Source organism: Ursus arctos, unplaced genomic scaffold (genome assembly GCF_023065955.2).
Source record: "Ursus arctos isolate Adak ecotype North America unplaced genomic scaffold, UrsArc2.0 scaffold_12, whole genome shotgun sequence".
Lineage (NCBI taxonomy): Eukaryota > Metazoa > Chordata > Mammalia > Carnivora > Ursidae > Ursus > Ursus arctos.
This window is the reverse complement of record NW_026622786.1, coordinates 25,103,021-25,129,375: the sequence shown is the minus strand read 5'-3', so window position 1 is coordinate 25,129,375 and position 26,355 is coordinate 25,103,021. Positions and strand designations below refer to the sequence as shown.

The 26,355-nt window shown below is 35.5% G+C and overlaps 1 long non-coding RNA gene across 2 annotated transcripts in view; it reads left to right on the top strand.

Annotated features, from left to right (window-relative positions):
• Positions 1-26,355, top strand: part of LOC113254372 (uncharacterized) — a 109,083-nt gene that overhangs the window by 67,277 nt on the left and 15,451 nt on the right. For both annotated transcript variants that reach the window (XR_006409387.3, XR_003315757.4), the window contains exon 3: positions 11,776-11,877. This is a non-coding gene — a long non-coding RNA (uncharacterized LOC113254372). The remainder of the gene's footprint in view (positions 1-11,775; positions 11,878-26,355) is intronic.

Below are 26,355 nucleotides of genomic sequence, written 5' to 3'. Positions count from 1 at the left end.
ATTTCTAGCCTCTTAATTGTGCAGGAAAAATAAATCCTCGAATGTGGCAGCAGGAGGGATAAAAGGGACACTTCTGTCATAGTGATTCATAATTACACCCTGCACTGGGGAACGGAAGTCATGGTCACACCACCAGAGAGTTGCTTATCAGGCACATAAGATTAGGGAGTCTGAGAGAAGAATGTACCCATTAACTATGGAGAAAGAAATAAGAGATCATTTTCTTCATTATATGAAAATGTAATAAGGAAAAAAATCTAGAAAAAAAAGCCTAAAAATTGTATTTCTGTACCAATTAGCAGAACAAAGAAAACTTCAATCAGCAGTTTATTTTTACACCTCCTACACAAAAAGATTCAAACAATATTATCCACACCAAAATGATTTGATTAATTATTTTTTCAGTGCATTGAATAACTATTTCTTTTTTCCCTAAGTGAACTGATCAAATGGTTGATAACTCCTTGTGAATGTTGACAATGTATGATGTCAGCATTGCCAACAATATTCTTTTTAATTAAATACTGAGCTGAGAGCATCCTTCGAATTTCTCATTAAATATGAAAGTTCATATTTATTTCCTGGTTATCCTCTTGAAGATAATCCTCCCCCGCCCCCCGTGGGCGAGAAGTATGTATGTATGTATGTATGTATGTATTTGGATTTATATAATTCTTATTTTTTATTATTATGTTCAATTAGCCAGCATATAGTGCATCATTAGTTTTTGATGTAGTGTTCAACTATTCATTAGTTGCATATAACAACCAGTGCTCATCAGCACACGTGCTCTCCTTAACACCCATCACCCGGTTACCCCATCTCCCCAACCCATCTCTTCTGTAACCCTCAGTTTGGTTCCCAGAATCCAGAGTCTCTCATAGTTTGTCTCCTTCTCTGATTTCTTCCCATTCAGTTTTCCTTCCCTTCCTCTGTGGTCCTTCGTGCTATTCCTTATGTTCTACATATGAGTGAAACCATATAATAAGTGTCTTTCTCTGCTTGACTTATTTCGCTTAGCATAATCCCCTCCAGTTCCATCCATTCAATGCAAATGGTAGGTATTCATCTTTTCTGATGGCTGAGTAATATTCCATTGTATATATGAACCACATCTTCTTTATCCATTCTTCTGTTGAAGGGCATCTCGCCTCCTTCCACAGTTTGGCTATTGTGGACATTGCTGCTATGAACATTGGGGTGCAGGCACACCTTCTTTTCTACTACATCTGTATCTTTGGGGTAAATACCTAGTAGTGCAATTGCTGGGTCATTGGGTAGCTCTATTTTAAACAGAGCAAAGCATCTCTTAGAGAGGAAAAACATAATTTACGTCTTTGGCTTTGCCAAAAACTTTTACTCAAAATTTTTTGTCATTGTTAACTATTTTTAATTTAGGGGAAAACTCTACTAAGTAGTGAAAAAATTGAAATGATATATATTTAGGGTAAAAGCTACAGTATAAATGAGAGCATACCAATCTGGCTCCATAAGAAATCCCCTAAATTACATAATAAACAAGTTGTTCTTTTTCCGCCACAAATGGCCACTTCTCTTTGTCCAAACAGGTACACCTCAAAGATATTGCTGGTTTGATTCCAGACCACCTCAATAAAATGAATATCACAATAAAGCAAGTCAAATGAATGTTTTGGTTTCCCAATGCATACAAAACACACAAAAGTGATGTTAAAAAAAAAGTTATGTTTATACTGTACTGTGGTCTGTTAAGTGTGCAGTAGCATTATATCTTTAAAAAACAACGCACATATCCTAATTAAAAAATAGTTTCTTGCTAAAAAATGTTAACCATCATTTCAACTTTTGGTGAGTCATAATCTTTTTGCTCGGCGAGGGTCTTGCCTCGATGCTGATGGCTGCTGACTGACCAGGGTTGTGGCTGCTGGAGGCTGAGGTGGCGGTGGCAATTTCTTAAAATAAGACAACACTGAAGTTTGTTGCAAATATTGACTCATCCTTTCGTGAATGATTTCTCTGTAGCGTGTGACGCTGTTTGAAGCATTTTACCCACAGCAGAACTTCTTTCACACTTAGAGTCGGTCCTCTCAAGCCCTGCTGCTGCTTTATCAACTGAGTGTATGTCATGGTCTAAATCCTCTGTTGTCATCTCAACAATCTTCACAGCATCTTCACCAGCAGTAGATTCCAGCTCAGGGAACCACTGTCTTTGCTCTTCCATGAGAAGCAGCCCCTCAGCCATGAAGGTTCGATCCTGAGATTGCAGCCATTCAGTCACATGTCCGGGCTCCACGGCTGCTTCTAGTCCTCTGGCGGTTCCCGCCACACCTGCAGTTACTGCCTCCACTGGAGTCCGGAACCCTCCACGTCATCCATGAGGGCTGGAACCAACTTCTTCCAAACTCCTGTTCATGTTGATACTGGGACCTCTTCCCATGAATCATGAATGTTCTCAGTGGCATCTAGAATGGTGACTGCTCCAGAAGGTTTTCAACTGACTTTGCCCAGGTCAGTTTCTGTGGAAACAGTGTCTGTGACAGCTATCGCCTTGAGAAATATGTTTCTTAAATAAGAAGACTTGAAAGTTGAAATGACTCCTTGATCCATGGGCGGCAGAATAAATGTTGTGTTACCATGAAAATGATATTAATTCCATTGTACATCTCTGTCAGAGCTCTTGGATAACCAGGTGCAAAATACGAATATTTTGAAAAAACTTTTTTTTTTTTTTTCCTCCTGAGCAAGAGGTCTCAACAGTGGTCTTAAAATATTCAGTAAACCATGTTGTAAACAGAATGTGCTGTCATCCAGACTTTGTTATTCCATTTACAGAGCACAGTCAGAGTGGATTTAACATAATTCTTGAGGGTCCTAAGATTTTTGAAGTGGTCAGTGAGCATTGGCTTCAGCTTAAAGTTACCAGCTGCACTAGCCCCAAATGAGAGAGTCAGTCAGTCCTTTGAAGCTTTGAAGCCAGGCATTGACTTCTCTCCAGCAATGAAAATCCTACATAGCATCTTCTTCCATTAGAAGACTGGTTAATCTACATTGAAAATCTGTTTACCGTAGCCACTTTCATTGATTATCTGAGCTAGATCTTCTGGATAATTTGCTGCAGCTTCTCCATCAGCACTTGCTGCTTCACTTTGCACTTTTACGTTATAGAGATGGCTTCTTTCCTTAAATTTCACAAACCAACCTCTTGCTGCTAGCTTCCAGCTTTTCTTCTGCAGCTTCCTCACCGTTCTCAGCCTTCACAGAACTGAGGAGTTAGGGCCTTGCTCTGGATTAGGCTTTGGCTTAAGGGAATGTGGTAGCTGGTTTGATCTTTTATCCAGATCACTCCGACTTTCTCCATACCAGCAATAAGACTGTTTTGCTTACCAGTTGAGTGTTCACCAAAGTAGTGCTTTTAATTTTCTTCAAACACTTTTCTTTTGCATTCACAACTTGTCTAACAGGCATAAGAGGCCTAGTTTTTGGTCTGTCTCCGCTTTTGATATGCCTTCCTCACTAAGCTTAATCATTGCTAGCTTTGGATTTGAGATACATACAATTCTTCCTTTCATTTGAATGCTTAGAGGCATTCACTGTAGGGTTATCAGTTGGCCTAATTTCAAGATTGTGTGTCTCAGGGAACAGGGAGGACCAAGCTAAGAGAGATGGGGGAACAACTGGTCAGGTGGGGCAGTCAGAGCACACGCAACATGTATCGATTAAGTTCTCTGTCTTACATGGGCATAGTTCATGGTGCCCCGAAACAATTACAATGATAACACCGAAGATCACTGATCACAGATCACCATAATAAACATAAAGAAAAGTTTGAAATATTGCAAGAATTACTAAAATGTGACCTAGAAATGCAAAGTGAGCAAATGCTTTTGGAAAAATGGTGCCAATAGACTTGCTCAGCACAGGGTTGCCATAGACCTTCAATTTGTAAAAACTGTGATATCCGCAAGACACAATAAAGCAAGGTATGCCTGTGGTACTGTATCAGTAGCTGATGGGCACAACCTGAAAAAATGGATTCTCCCAGGTGTGTTTATTTTTTTAAACAGGGGCCTTGATTGTTTGTAAAGAGTTAATTATTCTACAGTTACATAGTTAACATATTTCACATGTTCAAAACCACTATAACAAAATTGACTATTGCTTAAAACAAAACAATCCTTTTAGGGGAAACTGGTTAAAAAAAATCTGTTTTAAAATCAATAGAGTTGAAGTTGCTATTAAATTAATGATATAAAGGAAAATAAACTGATTTTGATTACACATTTAATGTTAATTCAAGTGCCTCTTGATATCTCCTCAAATTAATTTAAGCTATAAAATTGCCTGTTGACAATCCGTTTTTATAAATCTCTTGTCAAGAGAGATTTGCATTATCCATAATTTAGTTCTAGTTTTTATTTAAACAATAAAAAATTGTGTTTATAATATGATTGTCATTTCTAGTTAGATTTAGCAATATATCTTAGGGACTTATTTGCACACCCTTTCTTCCTAAATCATGCTCCTTCTTTATGGATTCATTTATTTCTTAATGAAGTATGTCCTTCAGTATTTCTTCCAAGTGAGGGTCGGAAACTATGTGTCACTGTATGTCCTTAAACTTTTTTATTACCTTCTCCCTCTTAAATGATTAACTTTACTTTGAATGTTATTTTCTCAGCACTTCGAAATTTTACCCTATTTTCTTCCAGCCTCTCCTAAAACTGATAAGGTCAGTCTGACTCTTCCTTTGTGTATGTAGAGCTTATTTCTCTTTTATCTCTAGTCGATTCCAAGATTTTCTCTTTGTCCCCTGATGTTCTGCAATCCCACTGCAAAACGACTAAGTATAATTTGTTTCATTTTTTATCTTTTTGATATGAGGACTCATCACTTTCTTCAGTTCAAGAAATTTTTCAGCCATCATTTCAAATACTTCCTCTCCCCTATGAACACCATTCTTTTTACTGGAATTCATATTCGACATATGTCAAAGTTTCTTAATTTTGCTTTTTCCATTTCTCTTAAATTCTCTTTTATATCTTATTTCTTTCTCTTTCTGTGCTACATTTTCCACACTTAAATCTTCTAGCCACTCATTTTTTTTCCATCTATGCATAGTCTACTTTATATCCTATCATTGTTTTATTTCAATGACTATCTTACTTTATTTGAAAGCACTTTTTTGGTTTATACTTGTGAAAGCAGGAAACTCAAGATTCTATACTAAGTCTTGAAGAAATAATGTTATAATATTGAGATTGTATTTCCAGAAAGTAAAATCCTAGGATTACGCTACAAAATGCATGAGAGAAAAGGTGTGTCATTATCTTAGTAGCCCTCGTACCTAGCAAACAGCCAGACGAATTGTATATCTCCAGTAAATGCTTTCCGTAATGAATTAAATGTAAACCAACTGAGTGTTAACCTTAACAGTAGCATACCCTAGCATCCTTATTACTTGTCAGTAGTTCAAGTACAATGATTCACAAACCGGAGTTATGTATAAACACCTTGGGCGAACATTAAAATGCGGATTCACAAGCCTCACCACAGAGCGTCTGATCCAGTAAGTCGTGGGAAAGATCTAGAAGTCTGTATTTTTGCAACATGCATGATTTTGATTCTGGAAGCTCAGGAAGCAATCAGCTTTAGGAGTGCTAGTGATAGATAAACCGAAGATTCCTTTATGTGAGTCAGCCAGCAGAGGGGACAGTGGGGACTGACAGGAAAGAAACACCTTGGAGTGAAGAAGCCAAAGCTGAGTAAGAGGAGAAAAGTGTGAGAAAAGCTGATCCTGGCTTCACCAAGTATCATACCAAAGCTAGATCATTTAAAAAATATGCAGGTAACAAATGCTTTGTTGTTTGCTCTAGTAAAAAGCATCATTTTACAGCATTCCTGTGTTTTGTTTTAATTATTTACACACTTTCCTTTATTAATTAAAACCATTTTGAAATAGGTAGCAGAGGTTAATATTGGGCTTGTTTTCTTGTGGATCTATTTTTTTAAAGGCTTTGCTTTGAATTTTGTAGCATGATAGAATGATAATGTAATGTAATTTAGCTTAATATCTATTTTGTGTTGGATGACAGTTTTATTAAGCAGAACCAATAATCATCGTTATTCAGAGTCATAACGACCCATTATAAATGGTCTCATTTTTTTTAACTTTAATTTTACCTCTTAGAGTATGCCTTTGTAGAATTGCTAAAATGGTTACACTTGGTTTCTTTTATAAATATAATTTTAACAATCACTATGGAAACATAAGTCATCTAGTGGTTAAGTACCACTATTCTATATATTTGATACAAAACTATTTTAGTGTCTTGGTTTCTGTTAATTAAACTTTCAGATGAGCAAATTTCAGGAAACTAAATTACCATCCTTCGTGTGTTGGGAGCCTTACAATTGAGATGAATAGCCTTTTCTTTCTGGGATGCCACCTTTCTGACCCCTGTGTTTATTAGAGTAGGAATTAGCAGTCAAATTAGACAGAAAAGGACTCACCCCCAGCAGCCTCCAGAATAGCTGGATTTACAATACCCTCTTTAAAAATATTAACGAATTAAAGTGGTTTCATGTTTATTAGGCATTTTAGCTTAAAGGGAATAAATTTAGGCAACAATCAGATTGTTTTCAGTCCCAACAATTGTACTGAGATAGAAATTTGGAGAGAAGAGAGAATGAAGTTATTTATGTCATGGATACTTCAGAGCAAAGAGGACGTTAGAAGTCTTCAATTTTAAGGATGTTTTATATAACATTAGATATCTATGTAATGCTTTATAGTTTGCAGAGCATTCTCACTTGCACCGTTTCACATGGGCCTAAACTCTTTCTCTCCGAGGAAGATCATTAATATTCTGAATTTACACTGCAGGTACTAAGTGCCAGAGAAATTAACTCACACCCAAGCCAGTTACCTAGTTCTAGTAGAGGCAAAGCTTATGCTTTTTTCCACAACATCAGAGTCTTGGCAGTCAGAGCACATCCCAAAGGCTCTGGATGTATGGGAACAGAGGCAAAAGGTCAAAAAAGTTCAAAAAATGAAGGGCAAAGGTCATCTTAAATACAAACTTTACCAGCTTTATATTATTGTCCAGGGACCAGCATGCAACAATTGCTTAGAATTCAAGGAAAGTCAACCCCTTTCAGCTCCTGTCATGGGCACTATAGGTGGCTCCTGTTGCTTTTGAGTAATAATTCTATTTCATCTATACATGATTAAATATAACTTTCTTCTATAAAATTTGTGCCTGGATGAACTAAAGATGTATTTTCAAGCATTCAAGGATGCGTAGGAAGAAATCAGGTCAATTCAGGATGCAAACATGGATTATAACCAATGATGCCATTATGTAATTTCATATTTTACTTTATAGTATTCATTTATTTATTCAATAAGTAATCAGTGAATGCCAGAACTACATTTATACACTGGGTTCAGAGAGAAAAAGACAGTCTCTGACCTTACAAAGCCCATACTCTAGTTGAGGAAAAAGGCATTTGCAATACAACATGGTTAAGTATTATAAAAGAATTCATTGGCGATCATGGCAGTACAGAGGAAGAAACTTTAAACCAAACTTCCAATAACTTTTTGAAATGTTTGTTTCACTGTGATTCATTTGCACACATGCATATCAATGATTGGAAGTTTGCATGTACGTATGTAGTTATGTAGTATGTAGCTTTACACTTGCTGAGTTGCCACTGAGTTTGAAAATAAAATCATGTTCCCAAGTTTGTTCAAACAGAAAAACCTCACAGAGAATGGTAAATTAGAATTGCTTTGATTGGGCTTGGAACATGTGGTTTAATATAAGAGATATTGGGCTGTCTGTATTAATCGAGGTCTTGATAAGCCACGCTGATAGCATTTTAAAAAGCCTTGGATAAATTAATGAAAGAAATGCTTTTATTTTTAGCCTCACAGATGTTTAGTTTCTGGGTTATAATCATGTCTTAAAACATTAGAATCACTGGAATCCTATGACTACCCAGGAATTCTGCCAGTCTAGCAAAGTCTTCAAGATAAAGATAAAAAAAAAAAAAAAAAAAAAGGGGGGCGTTTCTGTCAATATGTCCTGGGTCTATAAAGCTCTTGGTCATAAATTATTGTCATCTGAAATCCATGCTCTCCACTTGGGTTTTAGGTCAATTAGTTACATCCATTGGATAGTATAAATAATGCAAATTACAGGAGTTTATCAAGTTGGTTGGTTATATTTATATTATCTCTACGTAAAAACAATCATGGAGGGGCGCCTGGGTGGCGCAGTCGTTAAGCGTCTGCCTTCGGCTCAGGGCGTGATCCCAGTGTTCTGGGTTCGAGCCCCACATTAGGCTTCTCCACTGGGAGCCTGCTTCTTCCTCTCCCACTCCCCCTGCTTGTGTTCCCTCTCTCGCTGGCTGTCTTTCTCTGTCAAATAAATAAATAAAATCTTAAAAAAAAAAAAAAATCATGGAGTATGGAATAAGTCGTTGTAGCCAAATTCTGAAGCCTTCACTATTTTTGATATAATAAAACAAAAAAACAGTAAGTTTTTTGCCCCAAGATTTAGTTTCTTACCTAGAAGATGAGGATAATACCCACCATGTAACTCTATTGTTAGGAGCAAACATAATATATCACATAAGGAACTGGGATAGCACATGGCATAGGGTAGTTTTTGAATATCAGTGATCATTCCTCTTCATGTTTGGCTATAAAGCCTGTGCTGGATTATGTTTTTATCATTTAAACACACCTTAGGACATTACACCAGAGGCATTCAGTCAAAAAATTTACTTTTTTATTTTGTGGGGCCATCAAACTCACCAGCCAGTGATTGGGCTGGCCCAGATGGGCCAACCACTCAAAATATTCCTTGGGTTGCATTTTCCCATCAAAAAAGGTTTCCCATCAAAAAAAGGTTTCCTCTTAGTTCTAGTGTTAAGTGATGCCTGGCACTCTATTATAATACATATGCTGAAGTATGTATAGTGAGGAAGAATTGGGGATGCTTTCTGAAGTTCATCAGGGCATCACAATACCATTTTTTTAAACAGTGGATTAAATATAGATGCATTATTTGACACCATATGGATAGTTAAGCTTAGTTGGTCAGAACTTGGTGCTAATATGTCAGGTTAGGGTATTCAGTCTCCCCTATGCACTAATTACAATCTGATTGATTTTTCACTCCCTGGGTTTTTGTTTTGTTTTGTTTTGTTCTGGGCTCACTGACTGCAGCTGTAACTTCAACTTGCCAATGTACACCATTGCTCACAAGAGGACCAGATGAGTGTGTGAATGAATTTATTGCCAACCCTTTCCTACTCCAAAAACAAAACAATTTTGTAGATTTGTTGCTGATGGGTCATAGCACCATCTTCATATACAAATAACAGCATTTCATATGGCGCTATTTTCAGTGTAAATGATAATAGAGATCATGAGGAGACAGTACAAATTATCTTGGGCCATTGTCTTATTTATAGATTAAAGTACAATTGTGTTTTCTACAGATTTACATTCTGACATCTTAGTTAATTATGTTATTTGCTTCTTTTATGCTCATTCTCCCCTTAGGTCTGGTTGGACTATTCTTTTCTTCAGCATTCTTTCCCTTGTTAGATTGTTTATTTTCTCTGAGTGGCAGAATACCTTTTTTTAAATTATTATTATGAGAATGCTAAGTATTTACCTAATTACCCTTTAGAGAACATTGGAAGACAATGCAGTTGAACAAATGGATGAATACTGGAAAAGGATTACTGAATAATTGTATTATTTCTCAAAGTCTCGGTGACTTATTTTTCTTACCTTCACATATTTTTCTTCTAGGTTACTATTTTTTTCATGATAGTTTTCAAGCTTATAGCTGGTAACTTTTTTATTCCTGTTCGAAAAAATATCCTGGGAGTGTGAAAGTGCTCAGATATATATTATTTTTTAAAAACTCAATATTTTAAGAACTTATTTGTTCATTTATTTAGAATGGAAAAGCATCTAATTCAGTATTTATTACATTATGGATTTCAGTTCCTATTGAAGTTTAAAGAATTTCAAATCAAATCTTATGTCAACCCCAAAATTGAAAAACTGATGTAAATAAAAGAGCATAGGCCCAACACAAATAATCAGACGGAAAAGAATCTCATTGATTCATTTAGGGAGTCAACTAGCCATCCATCATACAATTATTGAGATCCTAAATTTTGTGCCAGGAATTTCTGTAGATGCAAAGGTGAAAATACATAATAAATCCTAGCCGAAAACATGATAATGAATGTGTAAATAAATTAGCACTGTTACAATGTAGTCAGATCTATCACAGAGATACATAGAGTCACTGAGAAACCACCTAGCCCAGCGGATAATCTAATCTGGCAGACAGTTCAACTCGAAATGCATTCTGATTGTTGCCAAGCAATTTTTATTAACTTTTGTACTGGATTGGTAATCTTTAAATTTGTTTCATTCCTTAAGTACATATTATCCAGGAGTAGGATGAATAATAGAATTTGATGAATGATAGAATAAAGGGTCACATGGGATTAAACATTTGTAAAACAAAAAAATAATTTAAAAAGTGGAATTCATTCCTAAAATGGAGAAGTGACGGCAAAATTAGGAACATGTTCGCGGAAACTCAAAAGCATAAGCCCGGCATTGACAATCTGATTCACGGCTCTCTTACTGTCTATTCACATTGTTCCTTTAGGGGAAATTTGACAATGATGTCTCGCAAACGTGTTGCCACTTTCAAAGCTTCTTGCTAGCATTTTAGCAAAGTGGAAAGCAGTTCTGGCATTTTGGATAAATGTTCCCCAAATCTTCCCTGCCAGACATCTCATTAAGTAGAAAGCCTCAATAGAGTAATATAGAAAAGCAATTTTAAATAGAAGTTTGATTCACAACTGGTGATTTTTGTAAATAGTATTCTGGGAAGTCTTCTATGCTTTTTATGGACTTAATTTTACTGTTGGAGTTGTATACCTCTTCTCATCTATTGTGACCAGTAATATTCACCCAGCCACCTATTATTCCTTTTCAAAGAGAATGGACTTTAGATAAATTTTTAAAACAATTCCATAATTAACAGAAGACTATGCAAGAAATGACTATTTCTGAAAGGATTATTTACTTATGTTCTCACATACATATTCTCTAAAACCTTAAATGCATCTCCTCCTCCCTAATGGGATGATACTTTTTAATAATATCATTATAGCCCTTCTTTTAAATACTGTGTTGTTATAATTATCTCTGTATAATTGTGATTCTGTGCCTAAAAGTTGATGCCTGAGAACAGAGATTTTCATTGTATACACCTTTGTATCTCCAATCTGGCCACAAACTTTTATAAGTACTTAACTTTTGGTGAATGGCATGATTTATCAATGTTTGATGCTTGTTAATAACCACTTACTTTTAAAATAAATACAGCTTTCAATGTGTTTATTGTCTTTGTCTAACATTTCTGTTTGCTAAAGTTGGATGAAACAATCCTGTGCAATCCTCCTCTCTATCTGGATTGTCTTTGTCTCATTCTCTCTTGGTTGGCTACGGAAGTAGCCTTCTTACTACTTACTTGACGTAGTGAAATGTCACCACTCCATTCTATGTCTCACTTTACTCCCAGAGTGGTATTTTCAACACTCATATCTGATTATGTCATACTAATGCTTCCGAACCCTTCAGTGACTGCCCATCACTCTACAGTGAATATAGATTCCGATGTTATTATACCTAGACTTAGTTCCAGGAATATGGGTTAAGTCCTGTCTTTTCATTTTTTCCTCCAGGTGCCTCCCATTTGATGCTCGTTAAACATCATTGATTAAGCGCTGTATGACTGAATAAGTGAAGATGGCTATTGTAGTCCACTTGTGCCAAAATTTCGACAGGTGAGTTAGTTCATAGAAGTTTCTAATGGAGCTGTCTGAAAGGGGGATAGATGCTTTGGAAAGCTTTTCACACACTTGCCTGTTCATAAAAATGATCTGAGGTTTGTTTTTTAAAAAAAGATTTCTGGAGTCTGAATTGCCAAAGGAAACTTGAGAATCTTTATTTTTGTAAAAATAATTAAATGATTCTCATGTTCAGATAGGTTTGGGGAGGATCTCTTGGAGTAGCAGTTAATATCTAGAGACACGATTCCTACTCATTGTGGGAAGCTGGGCTTTGTGACCCTAAAATCATTCACTTCCACAAAGTTTAGGGTACTGTGATTCAAGTGGAGATCACAGTTTTTACATGTGTAGATCTAGGTGACTGACTTAGGATTTACCTGAATGCAGGTAGGAGGAGGTTGGGGACAAGCAACTGCATCCAAGTATTACTGGATCTAGAGAGTTTTGACCAGTATATACTAGTCAATGTACTAGTTATGTATGTACTAATATGACTGGTTTTGAGTGGTATGTATTAGTTACCTACATACCCAGTATGTATGAGGTACACTTCCAGGTGTTGACGATATGCAATAACAACACACACAATCTCAGTGTTCTTTCAGCTAACATGTCCCAACTCGCCATGCTTGTCTCCAGAACTCTCCAGTTAAGCATTATTTTCATAGTCCCTTGGCTCTTAGGCAAATTGAAAATGATCATCCCCAAAGAGCCATCATTATCCTTGTTAAAAATAAATGTCCTGGTGTTTTAGTCTGACTGAAAACTTCAAATGGGTTCCCATGTGCTCTGAAGGTATAATGGCTGAGTTCAGATGATCAGACACCACTTCTCACCTTTTGGAACCTATTTATATCATGATGAGAAGTTCATTCTAGGCCTACCCCTGAGTCTCGGACCACTAAGCATCCTATCATTTTAATTGGAAATGCATTGTATTTTTTATTTTTATCTTCTTCCTCCATTTTAAAAGGTTATTGTCTCAACCAATACAGGAATTAAGTGTACAGACAGACTAGTACATAGACATTTACATTTTATATATGTTACAGGAAGCACAAAAGATTATTTTATCTAGGGCTGCCATATTTTGCTAGAAAATAGGTGGTAAAGGGTTAAACCAAATACTCAGTTTTCTACTTCTGGGTTTCTCACAGAATGACAAGAACTACTGGGATTGTGTGGGAAATCATGAATCAGTTTATAATGTATTCCACAGACACTGATTATAACCATCATGTTAGATCTATTTCCACATGCCACTATCTCCATGCCAGATGTAGGATACAGTACCTGGATAATACATGGAATAATTATGAATCCTTTACTTAAAACCCAGTCCTTAACCATGGGTATTCGTCACTCTGGATTTTAAACCTTGACATTTACATCTACTGTAATAATGTCTATGGTGATAGAGTTGGACCCTTGGGATCTCAATCACTAGGATTTTGCCTTTCCTCTGAGAGAAATCTTTTAAGAAAGTTGAATTTCATGAACATTCTCTTGAAAGACTATTGGCTTTGGTCTCTTTAGATTTCAGCCACTTGCTCAGATACTCATTTTAATTAGGGATAGAACACAAGAAAAAGAATTGTACTTAGCCCTCTTCTATATGGAAATACTACTACTGTTGCTTAATTATTAAGAATAGAATTTAATGCACCTACTCTATTATAGTCTTCGGGGCAATGAATTATTTCATTGTCTCTTAACTCATTTTAAAGCTATTTTTATCTTTTGAACTTGGCATTTTTCTCCTCTCTTTGATAATCCTATGCATAGTTCAAGCTATACCAGGTAGGAGAGTGAAGTAAGGAGACTAGTTCCTACTTCACAAGCTGTGAAATTAAATGAGATATAAAATACAATAATATAGTGACTGGCACTTTAAATCTATACATTAAAATTACTGTGTAATTTATCTGCATTTTATGGGATGTTAAGAAACAGAGGTTTGGGGGCGCCTGGGTGGCACAGCGGTTGGGCGTCTGCCTTCGGCTCAGGGCGTGATCCCGGCGTTGTGGGATTGAGCCCCATGTCAGGCTCCTCCGCTATGAGCCTGCTTCTTCCTCTCCCACTCCCCCTGCTTGTGTTCTCTCGCTGGCTGTCTCTATCTCTGTCGAATAAATAAATAAAATCTTTAAAAAAAAAAAGTAACAGAGGTTTGAAATGCCTATGACTTGGAAATTATACTTGTGGTGATGGAAGTGATTTCAAACATTGTCAGCTTCCTAGTACACCTGATGTTTGTACAAAATGTGGTGAGTTAAAATGATGGCCCTGAGGCAGGTGATATTTTCTACTCTACATTTTTGTTTTTAGTCCTATGTGGTGGGGCACCTGGGTTGCACAGCGGTTAAGCGTCTGCCTTCGGCTCAGGGCGTGATCCCAGCGTTGTGGGATCGAGCCCCACGTCAGGCTCCTCCACTATGAGCCTGCTTCTTCCTCTCCCACTCCCCCTGCTTGTGTTCCCTCTCTTGCTGGCTGTCTCTCTCTCTGTCGAATAAATAAATAAAATCTTAAAAAAAAAAAAATCCTATGTGGTAGTCAAGGCTTAGATTTCTTGGTATTTCATTTCTCTGTAGTATTACTCCCATATCAAACAAAAACAAACAAACAAAAAAAAAAGATTATGGCAGATGCATACAGTCCAACTGCTACATTTTCACAAGGAAATTCTTTTAAAGGCAAAGTCTACTAAATTAAATCTAAGGACAATAAAAGACCATATTGAAATAAGTTCATATTAAAAGTGGAACTCAGCACATACAAAAACTGAAAACAAAATAATAAACATCAGTTTTGTTTGTTTGTTGTGTTTGAGTAAACAGTTGTGTAGGTGTGGATGTTTTGGAAAAAGGAAGAATTTTCAACAAGAGCCAAGAATGTTATGGTGATTTCTGTGGGTATATTTCCAAAGATCAGAAAAAAATATACAGGTCACTACCTGGGAATTAAGAAACATAAACTCTTACATAAACAACAGAGCCAGAGGACAGCAAATGAACCAGCTTAACTTGGAGATTTCCTGAAATTTCATTTACAGTTTTAAAAAAATAAGACATGGAGAAAATGGGCTTTCTCAGAACTGGTCTATATGTCCATGGAGTGGTGCAATTGAAGAAAACGAGGATATCAAAATAAATATCCTTTTTTGTTTTATTTATCAGAATGAGGGAGATTTTTACTAATCACCATGCTGTAAATGTAAGGGAGTTAAAGCTTTAAATGATTTCCTTCACCGTTCACATTTCCCTGGGATCTTTTGAAGACGACTGCATCACACACAAACATATTTTTTAAAGTGGTAAATTAAAAAAGAAGAAGGTGTCTCTCTTCTCTCTCTTCCGTGAGTTTTTTTAGAAGCCCACATTTATGTATTTATCATTGTAATTAGGATAATTCCCAATACTACCGCTGACACTGCCATCTACCATGTATATTATACAGCAGGGTTTCTTAAATTTTTCTACATTATAGCAATCGTTGAAAATAGCATTTGTATAGCACACTGGGAAGAAAAAAAAAAAAAAAAGGAGGCTTCTTCCAGCAGAGACCAAAAGCTAGGGAAGGTCTGGGCCCCAGGCCCACCCCAGAAGCCCTGAGGGTTGTAGGAGTCACTATCCCAGCTCACACGCAGCACATTTGCACACATCATGGTGTATCGGCATACCAGTTGGGAAGCTCTGTGTTTGATATGAAAGAAGTGGTAACATTAAAACAAAACAAAACAAAACAAAAAAACCCCACATGCTCCTTTGTTTGTTTGTTTGCTTGAGCCTAAATTTTAGCAAGAGATATTTCTGTATTTTGTATCTCAGCTTTCTTTTGAGATTTTTTCCAGTGTCCCCAGTGATGAAGATGATGAGAACTAAATATTTGAGCTTTATGTCTCAAGTAAATGCAGTCAGCAAATGTGAATCTTTTCGTGGTGACTTGGGTTTTTCTTTTTTTCTTGAAATTTTCCAAGAAAAAATTGAGAGTTCAACGTAGCAAACTGAATTTCTGAGCAATCGTTCCTGAGGTAATTATTGATGGTTGGAGGGGAAAGGGTAAGGTGGCATACCTAGGTAACTTTATTTATTTTATTTTAAGCATCCTTTATTTTTTTTATTTTTTAAACATCTTTTATTTTTTAATCTAAAATGTAATGTTGTCATCTAACTAAATCTCATATAAAATGGAGTGAAGCATGCCAAGCAGTTTAACTTTAGAGAGAAATGTCTTTAAGATGATTAGCAAGGTAAGAGGAAGACAAGAGAGGAAAGGAGAGGAGGTGGGGGAAGTAGAGAGACATCAATTTCTCTTACTGTGTTCAAAATTTAACAATTCTTTCTGTCTAGAAATTGTTATATGTAGCTTTAATCTCTTCTACTACAACGCAACTTCATTTTCTCTTTTTATGTCTTGGAGGACAGAGGTTCCCAAGAGTGTAAAAAAAAGTTAAAGAATAACCAGCTCTACAACCACGATTGGGTAATGTTGACACAGCTATAAAATAAAAGCTATTCCACTTGTTCTATAGCCCTTAAACTTTGGAAAAGTGTCCAATAGTGGAAAATTAAAAAAAAAAAAAAAGTCTGCCTTGTTTTGCAGAGGAAAAGGATCATGTCTATCCATGATAGATTGGGTCAATTGTATTTCTTTCCAGAGCTTTTAAAAACATAACTGAAGGCTGAAAGAAGTTGTATGTCATCATTATGATGTTGGTAACCTATGACACTTAAGTAATTGATTCTTATGTTCATTGTGCTTTATTAATAATCCTCTGTATATTTCCTGACACATTATCCGGTTCCTACTTCCATAACAATCTCTTCAATTTTGAAGATAGTCTCATTGCAACATGTACTCATGAGGGCTGGTCTCATCTGATGGAGAATGAGATCATGTATCAGGAATACCCTCAGAGCTTTTGTGACCTTAAAACCAGTGTGAAATTGGATCACAATTACAGAAAAATACCCAGTCTGTAACTATTTGTCTCAGACTTCTTAATGGCAGCTCTTGTACTTGAAATGACTTAAGACTGCTCAACATCAAATTCTTTCTGAGGAACTTACTGAAGTACATTTGAAGTTTATCATACTCCTAGGAAGTTTTGGAAAAACTGTTGGTTTCAACATATGTGTTGAAACAATGGGATTTTTCTCCTCCCTATAGGACACGACGGATCCATTTTTTTTTCATTTTGTAATGCAGAGCACATGAAACTATACCAGCTGTTTCTAACATAAGATTTCTGATGATCCTCAGCACATATAATGCATTAGATTTACCCAATATATTCACTGTTTATTAGAGTTTTATTGCAAACATTGAAGTGATACAAACATGGTAAAAATGTCTAGAAATTATTAAACACATAATTATTAAACACACTGTAATTATTCCATAGCATTTAGAGAAACAAGGTGAGTTCGTGCTATGTCACTTATTATCTAGAAAAAGTTCTTGCTCTCAGATTTTTCCAAACTGATAATTAATATATTCTTTTTAAAAACATATTTATTTATTTTAGAGAGAGAGAGAATGAGTGCAAGTGAGGTGGGGGGAGTAAAAGAGGGGGAGGAAGAGAGAGAGAGAATCTGAAGGGGACTTCATACCCAGCGCAGAGCCTGAGGAGGGGCTCGATCTCACAACCCCGAGTTCATGACCTGAGTCGAAACCAAGAGTCCAATGCTCAACTGACTGAGCCACCCAGATGCCCCTCCAAATTGATAATTAAATAAATCCTGAGCACTAGTAGATTTTGAGGAGAATGTTGTTTTCTTTTTTCTTTCTTTCTTTTTTTTTTTTTTAGATTCATTTATTTATTTGAGAGGGAGAGAGAGAGCGGTCAGCGGGAGGGGCAGAGCAAGAGGGAGAGGGAATCTCAAGCAGACTCCCCGCTGAGCTTGGTGCCAGACTTGGGGCTCAATCTCATGGCCCTGAGATCATGACTGAGCTGAAACCAAGAGTCAGAAGCTTAACCAACTGAGCCACCCAGGTGCCCTGAGAAAGTTATTTTCTTCATGTGAAACCTCTGAACTTCTGTTTAGAGAAAAGATTTCCAGATGCCCACACAAGAAAACTTTTACTTGTAAATACATTTCTGTGATGGTTAAATTTATTTCTAGAACACTATCAACTAATGATTTTTATTAAGCCATTTTACAGGTTTGAGTTGATATAAAATATGTCATTTCTGAGTTATGATTCTTTTACTAACTGAACATATTTTCTATCAAATAAACCTTACTATTTTTTGGTTTTTTAGATTCTTGATTGAACTCTCAATTAATTACAGTACTACCTTTTCTATGAACTTGGCAGGTCTAAAGTTTTCTCTTTAATTCAATAACAAATTTGAGTGAATTTATTTTGGCATCATATGGAATTAGTTTAAATGATCTTTTGTTAAGGTAAGTTCGGATTAAATAACAAAATTTAATTTCAGAAGTGTAGCTCCATTCACCCATTTAATTGATTCTGTTTGCCCAAAATATGGATTAATATAATTAGTGAACTGTATTCATTAGAAAGTAGAAAAGTCAAAATAATTTCCTGATTTGATTATTAGTGATACTGTTATACGTTCTTGCCAGTTTCTATATATACAGCTATATAAAACAAAGTAAAGTTATAGATGAAGTATTTTTTTTTAGACAATCACGTGAGGTTCCTTCTAAATCATTCAGCAGCTACACAGAAAACTGCTATTTTGATTGAATACCATTTTGCAAAGGTAATTAGCACTATTGCATTTAAAAGTTATTGCTATAGTGTAATGGATAGGTAGATTGTGTCTCTGGTTGCATGCTGAAGAATTTTCTTCATCTGTAGATTAATGAGGACATTTTAACATGAAGCCCATATTTTAAAAGTATGAAGAAAGGGAGTGCCTGGGTGGCTCCGTCAGTTGGCTGTTAGATTCTTGACTTTGGTTTGAGTCAAGATCTCAGGGTCCTGGAAAGGAGCCCAGTATAGGGCTCCATGCTCTGCGCAGAGTCTGCTTGTCCCTCTCCCTCCTCCTCTGCCCCTCCCCTTGCTCTCTCTCTAAAAATGAATAAATAAAATATTTTTAAAAAACCAATACAAATATGAAGACAAAGGGGGGTGCTATCCTGATCTACAGGTTTGGGGAATTCTTTTCTTTCTGCCCCAGGAGGTTATTTGTTTGGAGGTCAAGTCCAAAGCCTACCTGTGTAAAATTCCCATAGTTGTCTGGCCCTGAGCTTCACTTGGAAGTCTAGTTATATACATTTCACCTGCAGGACCCCACCATCTGTTGTGAGCCCATATTTTTAATGCAGTCTGGCTTACTCTTTAGCTGATGGTTGATAAACATCTAAACAACATGTGATACCGCTTCCCAACTGCCAAATTAGTAACATTTCACTGAAATTGGAAAACACAAATGACATAATTACAGTGAGATCAAACACTTTAAAACACGGATAGTGGAAATGAATTGATAATTCCTCTAAAAAATCAATTTTGTAAAATGCATCAAGAATCTTAAAATATTCGTATCATTTGAGGCAGTAAATTCTATTTCTGGAAAAACTAGAATACTGATCAAAATTTGTGTTGAGAGGTGTTTATAACAGTGATGTTTGCAATATTGAGATAAATATTTCATTGAAATTAAACGTCCAACAAAATGGAACTGGGTAAATAATTATAATGCACTATATGAGGAAGAGAGATTACTAATAATTAAATTGTAAGATTATTTACAATATGGGAAATATGTTGAAATAATGAAAACTGACAATTGAAAAATAACTTAAAAAGAATACATAGATTTATGAATCATCATATCTACATGTGTGTGCATATCTACATTTGCAGCTATTTCTGCAGCTTTGTATCTAACTATATTTAAAGTGCGTAACAACCTTCAAAGAGATAATGAAATAATTTGTCTGTTCTTTTGAATTTCTTTATACTTTTCTGCATTCTCAAAGTTGCATAAAATTAGATGAAATTATTTTTATAATCGCAAAAATCTTATTTTAAAAATGGACTCAGCTCTTGGTAGTGGAGAAAAAGAATACCCTTCAACAGCTGGTGTGGACCTGTCTAACCACAAAAAACACTATCAGATCGTCCCCATATACTGAAATGTTCTAGCACCTCCCATGGGTGACAAAATGGGATAGATTTGATAACTTGCTTTGTATAATTATTATCAATACTTGAAGCACTTGGCTTAATGCATACTAAAATTCCCAATGCATCCCTTTTGTCAAGTGTTAGAACAGTAAGATTAACTTGAGAGTTTTTCTAGAATCACAAAGAAGGTGTGAAAATAGTAACTAAGAAATAATTATAAAATACTACAGAGCAAGACTTTTATAACTTGCCAAATATACTATAAAATTATTTTTTTCCTGTGAAGATGATTTCAATGTATACTTCAAGTGCCTTTTTTACAAGCAATAGTGACTTTGCAGAACTTGAATCTGCAATGGTTAGCAACTAACTGGAGTTTCTTAGTTTCACTTAGGGTATTTCAAAGCCAAATCTTAGAGTTATTAAAGGATCCTTATGTTAGTACTAACAATTACTGTGTTTTGTTATATTGCCTCCAAGCCGGTAACTAGAGAAACAGAAGAATGGTCTTAGGAAAAGAATAACTTGGAAATATGCCTAACTTCTCAATCCCGTCCCAATAACAGAAGCCTATGGAAGAACAATGGTGTTATCAGATGATTTTTGTTCATGGGAAACACTGCAGCTAACTTTTATTTTAGCACTTTTTTATTGAATAAATATAGGTATGGGAAATATTTATGAATGAATTGAATTGAGTTAATGTGTATGAAGTTTGCACGGCACCAGGCACACCATAGCACAGTGTTCCGTGCATAATAGGAACAAGTTGAAAAGCATGTGGAATGAATGAATAAATGATAGGCATTTAATGAACCCTGACTCCCTCCCCTTCATCCCTGTTTCTTCCTTAACTGATAGCTATGTCAAAAATTCAAGTCTGCAGTCTGGCCTGGAAAATTTCACATTAAAAACAATACAAAACAGGGGCTCCTGGGTGGCTCAGTCAGTTAAACATCTGCCTTCAGCTCAGGTCCTGATCTCAGGGTCCTGGGACTGAGCCCAGCATGGGGCTCCCTGCTCAGCAGGAGTCTGCGTCTCTCTCTGCCTCTCCAGACCCAAACCCCAACTTTCGTGTGTGTGTGCTCTCTTTCTCAAATAAATAAATAAAACCTTTAAAAAAAGAACAATACAGAACAAACAAAACCGTATTTTCAATGTACAACCCAACAAAATTAAATTTATTTAATACAATTTTTAAATTTCCAGAGTAAAGTAAGTTCAAATAGTAGGAAAAATGTTATGGTTTTTAGTTAAATTAAGCCTCAGAAATCTGAAAAATGTTATATGTACTTAAAAAATAACCCCATAATGTATGTTTTCATGATTAAAATAAAATTAGTTGTATACCCCTATAGTGTTATTACTGTAATGACAGCTACAATCATGGTGAATTTGCATGAAGAACATAATTTTGCTTTTGCCATAGTGATGTGACTTTGATCACGTGTGGCTATTACATTTTTAATGGATGCTTAGCAACTGAATCTATAGCTTTTGTTTGGTAATCTCTATTTTAGGGAAAAAAACCACATTCAACAGGAGTTAGAAAAAAAATCTGTTTTTTATATTGATTGATGCTCATTAATTGTTTACCAAGATATTTAAACATTCCCCAAACTCATCTTCTGAACAAATCATTTGCAGAATCATAGGGAACTAAAGCATAATTGATGAGACTAGCTTCAACAAATGCCTTGTGACTTGAATTTTATGTGTACTTTATATACATGGTTTTATGGGTAGCAAGAACGGAGTGATATATTTATCTTTGGGTAGAATTTTCACCAGTGAGCTAAGAACTTTCATATCTTTGCTTGGGCTAATTTGAAGATGATCTGTGTTTGTTTGAAAATAATTTTAAAGTACTGAACTACCCAGTAATACTGAGTTTCATTAAAAACTACAAATGCAAAGCAATTGAAATACTGATCATTTAAGAAAAGGGGAGGAAAAGAAAATGAGAAATGGTTTTATTTTTCAGTCAATATGTCATTGCTGATTAAAGAAAAATATGAGACGTCATTGTATGCTACAAAGGAGGAAGACATCAAAGTGTCCTCCTGGTAGCCAGCTAGCTATATAAACCACAAAAAGAGCTGCATTAAAAACACAATACTTTGAAACAGTAATTTTTCAATGCTATGTAAATACGATGGACATTTTAAATTCAAAGATAAGCAGAATCAGCAGATAGTGACAGTTTTAAATTTGCTAAAAATCAATAGAAGAGCAGTAAAATGCAATTTTCCTAAACCGGGCTGTAACTTCAAGTGAGCTGAGCCATTCTTGATTCAACTGAGAGATCTTTTAATAGGACTTAAGAAAGTGGATTTAACATTGTTTCATTTTATTATGAGTTGAGCAATACCAATGTGAAATGCTTTGAAGTAATCTACATTCTATTTTTATTAGCTTTTGAGATTCTATATACATATTTTATGTTCTTTCAGAAGCTTAAATAATATTACATTCTAATTATTATTTGCAGATGGTATTTGTTTTTCTCATAATGACCAGTCAGAAATCAGTGCTCTGAGTTCCATGAAAAAGAATCATTTCATGTTGAGTAGCAGTTACTCAGTATGCATTCTAGCTCTCGCTTTCTCAGAGGGAAAGATTTAAATAATGTATGGCGGGTTCCTTTGTAATGAGGCATTCTTTTTTTATGTTTTGTTGTGATTTTGTCACTTTAGAGGAAATGTCGTTAGTTAAAGGGTCACAAATCATATCAAGGATTTCACCAGTGCCATATAATTGATCTATATATCTTTTAATGGGGGGGTGAACATCATTCAAGGCTCTTGGGCATTTAATTCAAATGCTAAATTTAAGAACCATGAGCATATTGACATGTTAGAAAAAGATATAGAATTGTGTGCATAAAACAAGACCTGGGTGAATTTTTTTTTTCTTTTCCCTTTCTTTCTCATTAAAGATTGATCTAAAGATTTTTTTTGAGGGAGAGTTATTTGATAGCCATAGTCACTTTTTTGGTTCCCAGAGTGGTAATAAAAAAATCGTTCAATAAAACACAATTTCCCTTTTCTCTTGTGTCCGGTATTCCCTTCCCCTTCAAATGCAGCTGTTTTCTTAAAGCTTCTTTCAAAAGTGAAGACCATGGGAAGAAAAAAAAAAAAAAAAAAAAAAAAAGAATTTCTAAAGAGCCTAGAAGCTTTTTAAACATCGGATTGAAGTCTTGCTTCTAAGTGTGGCTTCTAAAATAGGCTATCTTGAAATAATAAAAAGAAAAATAACAAATCTCCGTAAATTTTATTTTAACAAAAGAGTAGGCTTCCAAAGGTACCCTTCATTATTCTGTCATCTCTTTTCTTAAATGTTTCTTGCATGTGAAGTCACTTGTATCCTCTAGCACACCCGACTTGTTCGGGTATTGATATTTATTTCGTGCATTTCTTTTTATTGCCTACACACTTCGCTATTATGCCATGTCAGGCCCTTTGTCAACGGACAGTCTGTGTAGCCCTGTATTTGGGATACATATCTAGGAGGCATAATAAGTAGCAGCGACATATAGAACACAAATCAACAACCTCATATACCAGAGAAAATGATTTCTTTTACCAAAGTTCTGTAATATTCTCTTAAAACACTAGCATGTTAATTTTACCTGTTTTCCAAAGAGCATGTCATTATTATTGACATGCTGCTGGCTTTATGGTCCCAGGATGCATGAATTATTAGTGTTGCTTGACATTTTTAAATCCCTAACTCTATAGCCTATAGCTATACTTCCCGTTAGCTATTACGGGTTTAAGAGGCCATGCTAGTTCTTGATCAATGATTGCTCAGTAACTCAGAGGTGTCAGATTCTCTTGTGGGCTTAAAAAAAAAAGAATCCCGGTTGTTATTTCTGGACTTTATAAGTCTTTATCTAAATAAAATTATAAAGTGTTGTTATGTATCCAAAGTGTAGAGAACATCTATCCTGATTTTTGTGAAGAAACCACACTTGCTTTTCCTTTCTAACGTTATTTTTTTAACAATAAAACAATATTATTCAATGCAATTACTATTCAAATTTAGTGTCATTAGTCTCTAAATGCTTTAGTCTCAAAGTATTCAATGAAATATTATAACAGCACTATATCATACATAATTGAATATGTCTGAATATTTATTATCCAAAAAAGTCCACCTGATTAGAAAGAATAATGAAATATTTGAGTTACAAAAATGCAGCATGTTTATGAGTCTTTAATTTTCCAGGGACAACATACTGATTCTTACTAGACCGAGTTTTTAAGTGGTTATTTGCTTGTCATGGAAAGATATAAACACCGAAAGCATGAAACATAAAAACAGAAATATCAAGGCATCTGCTTTTTTCCCAAGAATTGTCATCCTTTTATTTATGTCTATTTGCATTCTCAGTGTGTTTTTCAGTGTGTGAAGATGTTAACTGAATCCCAAATTTTTAAATATTTAAGCAAATCAACGCATTCTTGGGGGATCTTTAATTGTTAAAGAATCACAATAGAGATATATTTTATTTCTTTTTTTTTTCCTCTTTAATAGACACTTAGCCTCCCCTATCAGCAGGAAGCACTTTAAATTGGGACACCTGTAATGAAACTCAGTACAATTAATTGCCTGTTAGTCTTTTACGCTAGATCTATACTACCAGTTTTGTTGCTAAATTGTGGGTTTGGAAACTTGCCTTATACCGATTGACTCCCAACTCATGAAAAGATGTATTCCAAAATCCCAGTGATTAGTTCCAGTGATAAGTTTAGAATAGGAAACACATTTTCCAGAACCCAATGGCCTATTTTAAGTCCTCGTCCCAACTGATCTGTCTGAAGCATTTCAAGCACTGGGATGAATCTCTCTCTGTTTTGAAATACTCTTCTCCTTTGGCTTTCATTCTTCTCTTTTCATCCCATCACCTAACCAGTCTTTCTCAACTTCCTTTCTGGGCCCCTTTCTTTAGATTCTATTTTTTGATGCCCTTTTCACTTATTTACTCAAAGAAACTTTATGAACTATTTACTATGTGTACTGTAGTGTAAAAATATCCAAGGGATTCAAAAGTGCAGGCAACAAAGACACTGTTCTGAAGACCTTGATCTTTAATTAGTGAGTAAAGCATGAAACATATCATTCCAACTGGATGATATCGGTGCCTCCCTTCTCCCCACCTTCTGCCTGGGTGATCTCACTGATCCTCAGGACTTCGACCATAATATGTACTGGCCAGGCCTGACACTTCTCATCCACAGTTCTATATCCAGCTCCTTATGGACCGCTCTCTTTGGATGTCCTCGAGGCACTTAAAACCCAGTGTGCCACACTTTACAAGGTTCCTTTATACAAAAAAAAAAAAAAAAAAAAAAATCGTTTTTTATCTACTAGATTCTTCATCGCAAATGTTTTCCACTTGTGTTAATACTTTCCCATCTCATAACCTCTAAATTATCTTTGACTAGTGCTTTCTGCTTCCTCTTTTTATATTGAATCGGTTTTTGTTTTTTTACGTCTCCTTATTTTCCTCAGAAATAGCTCCTGAATATCAATCCTCATCGCCACTTTCTTATTTCAGTCCTATATCACCTCTCATCTGGACGAATGGCAATAGTTTCATGTCCTATTTCCCAACCACATAGACCAGTAGAAATATAAGGGCCTTTGGAATCTTTCAAATTGATTAAAAGCAGAGCTGCCCCACTGACTAGTTACATGCTTCTGGATAAGGAACCACTGAAGCTTCAATTTTGTCACGTATGAGATGAAGTGATAATCTGACCATTTTAGGTTCATTGAGAAAATCATTGTATGAAACAATCCCTAGCATATATTAAATGCATACAAATATTAGTTAACTTTTTTTACTTTAATTTATCCTTGACAACACCATAAGAAGTATCCTCCTTTAAAAATTTGATTGTATTGTCCTTATTGAAGATTTTCTTTGACTCCATAGTGCTTATAAATCAGACTCTCCAGGATAGTTTAGCGCCAGTTTATTTCTCCAATCTCATTTCCTGCCTCTCTCCTCCTGGCTCCTATTGAGTAAGTCACACAGCCTTGTCACCACTCACCGAGCTTTCTGATCCCTGCAAATACTGGATGTCTTATCTATATTGTTCCTGCCCCCTCTTTGGAAAGCTTTTGCCCACTTCGTCTCTTGGCCAGTCTCCAACTCATCTTCAAGGCCCAGATTGAATGGCACATCTTCTGGAAGTCTACACGGACTCATCCAAGAAGGAATAGTTATCCTTCCCCCTGAGCTTCTGCATCACTTTGTTTACAAATAGTATATTAAGTTCTTGCGACTTTCCCTATGTGTTTCAGTTTGTTAAACAACAATAACAAGGACAACAAGAGTAATAACTGACATTAACAGAG